The sequence below is a fragment of the Colias croceus genome, chromosome 6 (assembly GCF_905220415.1).
Source record: "Colias croceus chromosome 6, ilColCroc2.1".
In the NCBI taxonomy this organism is placed as follows: domain Eukaryota; kingdom Metazoa; phylum Arthropoda; class Insecta; order Lepidoptera; family Pieridae; genus Colias; species Colias croceus.
Window position 1 is genome coordinate 4347415 of NC_059542.1, and position 6000 is coordinate 4353414.

The window sequence follows — 6000 nt, forward strand, 5'->3', positions numbered from 1 at the left end:
GCACGTTTTACATCTAAGTAAAATAATTCTTGAAGGCATTTCATAATTGTACTACAAATTAAATAAAGATTAGATATATATTTGTGTCGGTAAATATTTTTGAAATTTTAATACTTCGGTGATTCAAGTGCTCTATGATTACACAAACATACCTAATAATATAATAATTAGATATGCATAATTTTCTTCAGGATTTTTGGTTGGATTTATTGATATCTCTATATGGAAATACATGTAGGAAGAAACGAAATGTATGGCTTATTAATTGGAAATCGTAATAAGTTTTTAAAAGTATGTATTATCATTTAACAGTTTAACGCAATGAAATTATTACACGATAATTGAAAAATATATCTATCTAAATTATTTTGATTTTACATCTATAGAATTAAATAACCTACCAAGTAAGTAGTAAGTAGTTAGGTACCGACTACAGATAATATAATATTATGGTAGCTATAGGTACCTATTGATATTAATACATGCGTTCAACTACAAAATCAACATTGTAATAGCAATTCTAATGGTTGACAAAGATAAATTATAAATGTAAACATATAATTTAAATTCAGTTAGGTACAATATTTAAATAAAATACATATTCTTTTAAAATTTGTTGAAGTTTTTATTTGTATTTTTAATTCGATAGAAACTGAGTTATTATAATATGGTTTAATAGGAAAACCGCAAAAAAATATTTGCATACAAATCGTTTTTATTTTTTAATACTTAATGTTTTAGTTTTGTTTACGCATAGCTCAGATAAAAAAAGTATACAACGTTAAAATATAATTGTGGAAATTATTATATTGTTGCCGATCCTTGATAAGAGTACAAAGTTTGATGAGAGTACATAGTTTGAATTAAGTCTATCCGCTTAAAGTGGGTCAAAAACGATTCTAAAGGAGTCGGTTACATACATAAATGAGAAGCTAATATAAGCGTGTTAAAAACGAATATTTTTTATATCATTTAATTTTTCCTTCGCAAAACGTATAAGTCACTTTAATTGCTTTAAAATAATTCTGCACGATTACAAATTTTTTATGTCGCATATTTAAAATAAAAATATATTATCTTTAATATAACCTGCAGTTGATATTTTTCATAATTTCTTATTATAAAAATTATTTTATATCAATTAAACATACTCTACCAGCTAACTACACCACAAGTTAAAATTGTTAGAATCTTACCTTAACTTTAAATCTAATTACGACAAAATATTATCTGCTTGAAGCTTGATTCAAATTATTTATACAAAACAATAAGGTAAAAATAACTATCTCCTAACTCCTTTTAACGTCTCTCCTTACATATTACATACGGTGACCTGGAAGAGATCGCTACCTAGCGATAAGGCCACCGTTTGTACACATTATTTTCCTATTATCTGTACTTTATGTGTCTTTATTTCTTTTGTGTGTGCAATAAATAATTAAATAAATAAATTAAATAAACAAAAATAACTATTAGAATTAATTATTAATTTAATAGGTTATTTGTGTCATTTATAAACAAACAAATACATTACTTTATTGAAGTATCATTATTACTAGCAGATGCTTTCGGAAAATATAAATGTATTTTATGTAGGCCTCTATATATCCTCGTTGTCACACAAAGTTGTCACATAAGCGTGAATACGAGGAAGCAAACGTAAGTATTAAGAAGTGACGTACTCACCAAATAATAAGAAAATATGTACACAATGCTAAGATTCGTTTGTATCTAATACAGGGTTACAACTTTTCGTACGTAAGTATTTGACGACGCGCGTTAAGAGAATAAATACGAGAACGTTGTATTTCTTTGACTATTTTATTATACGGTGATTACGACGCGGATGCAAATCGCTTTAGCACGATATTAGACAGTGTTCTATGTCAACTAAACAAGTTCAAGTTTAAAGATACTTGCCCTAAAAGATATTTGATTCCTTTATTTTTAAATGCTACTGCACTGCGTAGTATGCATAGCTCGATACGATTTATTCTGTTTTATATCCTTGCACTTACCTACCGATAAAAAATCTGGATTTATTAATATTTGATTTATTTCACCAATATAAATATAAGATAAAAGTAAAATTTCAACATCTAACCATATGGGTTCTAACTAGTTTATAATAGGTAGTATTTTTGAATTTTGAGAGAACTGTCAACAGGTAAACAATTTTAATATATTATTTTATTCTTTTAAACAACAAATTATACACAGATCGAAGGTACCTAAATCAAGACCATAAAGCAAATAATGTGGCAAACGCAACTCACAAGAGGGACTCACTAATAAATAATTGTCAACTAATTTGGTAATAAAATTAAATGAAATAATTTGTTTACAAATTATATTATCCATAAACAGCCCGTTAAAGAACGGAAGTTTGTTGCGGGAAGATCACTAAAATTGATAAATCGCAATAATTTAGGTGTGCACTACATTATACTAGTAAAAAGACACGTATGTGTTAATTTGAGTTGGCAGTCGAGTGCGCAATTAAATGAGGGAAAAGCTATTGAAAATTGAAATTCGTGCGTTTGTATCTATTCCTTCTACAGTTGTAGGTAAGAGCAGCGTAGACTGCTACGGCGTAGACTACGAACGGGACTCCTGTCTGAAATGTCTTATATCTTTAAATTAAATTATATAATATTATTAAAAAGCGATTATAAAAAGAATAATGTCGTTTTTCTCGTTTTGAGTTTTATCAGAAAAAAATAATATTGCATAAATTGTGATTTAAGAGGTGAGCTATCAATATTTTTTATTATACCTTAAAAAGGATTAAGTACAAAATTAATTAGTTAATACAGAGATGGAATTTTTGCAATAAAAACATTATGTTGTGAAACATACAAAAAGTTTTATCACATGTTTTGTTAGTGTACATTATTAGTACTCTGCTAACTGTCAATATAGGAAGTTATAATGTTAAATTATAATACAGTGACCGGTATGGAAAAAGACCAATTGGAAAAACAACACATAACTTAAATGGAATGATCGAAAATAAAATCCGATCAGGTTTTGGAGTGACGTACGATTTAGTTTTTTTTTAAATTTCATTAATAACAATAACGACCTATATTTATGTCATAAATATATGAAATCATTTTATATTTTGTTTAGTTAATATAAAATAATACGTGAACTTTTATTTTCTCTTTATTAATCGTAAAGAATCGTTGCAATTAAAGGAACTTAATCACGAGTCTTGAATCTTGGATACAAATAGGATCACATAGCATAATATAAAGGTAGACATTTATTAAATTTGTTGTGCCTTATACAATACAGGAAGTTGGACGATCTTCTCGATCTATTGCTATTTTCGGTCAGGAAAACCTTGTCTTTCGATCGAACCAAAAATTCTTTACGTTTATCCGAAGGATTTCTATCCCACACACGTTCTTAAAAAAGGATATGCGTAAAATACCGCTATATAAAATAAGTTGTTTATGAAAAGACCGTGTCGCATTTTGTATATGTCGGCATCTGAGGTTACCGTTATCCTTATTTATTTCCTAAGAATGGCTTACAAATACAACATACATGTTTATAAAATGCATTATAATATATCTAACTTGAAATGTAGCCTTTAATAAATTTAAATATGTTCATATCACAACGTTTAATCATCAATACCTAGGTACTACCTATATTATTAAATGCAGGAATGTGTAGGTAGTCTTTTTCAATCTATTTATTTAAGTTTAATTAATTCAAAATATCTGCACGGTTATAAAATCATAATGTTGAGCTGCGCTTAATAGTTCAATAATTTATCCTACCGATGATAAACCAGAAACATACTTTGTAATATTTATCCATACACGTGTTCAAACTACGTCATTTTTCATTAGGTCGTTCCACTCAAATTAACATATTCAAAAAGTGCAATAAGAAAAATAAAAATCTCAGTAAAGTGAAACAGAGTGGCTACGGGCGAAAATTTAGCTTTGATATGACAAAAATGACGTGTGCCACGTGCGCAGTGAAATAGTTGATTGCGGACTTTGAACATAAACTTGCTAAAACTTATACGTTACGAGACCTCAAGGATATTGGCTCGCGTCTCGTTAAGTGTTTGGTGTTGTTGAGTAACGAAGAACTTGACTTGAACAGTTGACAAGTTTGTAAACTGTTTTCCGATTTTTTTAATGTTGGAATTCGATTTAGCTATAGGTAGAGATTGTAGGACTGTAGGTACCTTCTACGAATGATAGTTATTTCATAATCTGTTTAGTGATTCTATTTAAAATATTTGTGTATTTTAGTTAATTATTTAATGTCTATTTTATTAAATCACTATACCGTTATATACCTACACACTTTAAAAAAGTTTTCCAATGTAAGATAATAATAATTATAAGTAACTCGATCCTTCGCTGATAATAAATTAACACATATTTTGATGGTATCTATACTAATTGTAATTTATGATAGAGCTTTCAAATAATGCAGGCTTCGTTTACATTTTTTGCTGAATAGATTTAAAAAAAATCTTACAAACTTTCCCGTTTATAATATTAGTGAGATAAATAGAAATGGAAACTAATTTTAAGCAATTACATGCAAGTGCCATAAAATCCCAGCTTATAAATCTTTCAGGGTCATGTTTCGTACATATAGTACAGTACAGTAGTACAGTATATCACTACATAGTATAAAACAAAGTCGCTTTTTCTGTCTCTATGTCCCCATGCAGTATGCATGCTTAAATCCATAAAACTACGCAACGGATTTTGATGCCTTTTTTAAATACATAGAGTGTTTCAAGAGGAAGGTTTAGGCATATTATTTATGAAAGCTAGTAATATATAAAATAAGCGCAGTAATGTTATTATTTTATATATTCACCAAGCACAAGGACGTTGACTCCGTATTGACACCGTCGACGTAGATGGTCTCGCAATTTGCCGATTTGAGAAGGTCGTGTTCAAATTTCAACCTTACCTTGTAATTTCAAGTACAAAATCAAACCACACTGAGTCCATCCAAATACGGATGTATTTGTTTGACTATGATTTTTGTTCATTGGAAAAAAATGACCTGAAAAAAGGACTAGAATGGATAGATTATTTATAACGCCTAATTTTTTATTTTTTTCTGCATTTAAAATTAATTTGTTATTGTATATTTTTTAATTATACAATAAAAACCAATAGATGTTTACCGTTTACCGTAAATTCGTGGGATTTTTCTAATGAATAAAAAGTTTAACGACTGTTTAAAACTTTTTAAAGTAGGTAAAACAAAAAAGAACTGTGTTCCCATAGTTAGTTATTATGATAATATCAAATGTAAGTATTTCATTTGTTATGTTTCTTATATTTAATTAGCAAGACGGTAAATTGATAAGCTGAGTTATTTTATATAACTTTATTTACCTCTTATAAATTATTTTATTGGTCATAAAAATAGCATAGTTAAAGACACACTGTAGATTGTTTATTAAAACCCTAATATTGAGTAAATATAAATATGATATTAACACAAAACTTCAAGTTCGCTCTGTTAGCAAACATTCATCTTTTTGACGTCTATGTAGTTATGAATTGTGTATTTGGTCATCTATTTAGTACATAATAATAGCAAAAACTTTAAAGATTTATATTCCTTATTACAAAGCAGTATTAGTAACATAATATGTAGGTAATAACTGGTTATACCACATTGATTGCTACGGTCATTATTATAAACTTAAATACCTACATGCATTTATTAAAGTTCCCATTTTCATTTTGTTTTTCGTTTTAAGAAGCATTGCATCCATTAGCCTTAAAAAATAACAATGGCAAATTATGTAAAATTGTTATATGTTACAGCCAAATCATTGCCGGTTAAAACCAAATTTGACTGCGAACATCAGTCAAAACCGTTTGACTAAGGCTAAGCGCGCACCACGATTTTAATTTTTGCGACACGATTTCAAAATCGCGCTGTAGAAAATCGCAGAGAGTACGGTGCGCGCACAGCGATAATTTAATAGTGATC

General features: G+C 28.3%; 1 protein-coding gene across 1 annotated transcript in view; it reads right to left on the reverse strand.

Annotated features, from left to right (window-relative positions):
* The window catches only part of LOC123692871 (elongation of very long chain fatty acids protein AAEL008004), a 36416-nt gene extending 34646 nt beyond the window's left edge, over window positions 1-1770 (reverse strand). Inside the window, exon 1 of the mRNA XM_045637682.1 lies at window positions 1687-1770. The gene's annotated coding sequence lies outside the window, so the exon portion shown is untranslated. The remainder of the gene's footprint in view (window positions 1-1686) is intronic.
* Window positions 1771-6000: the final 4230 nt, after the last annotated feature.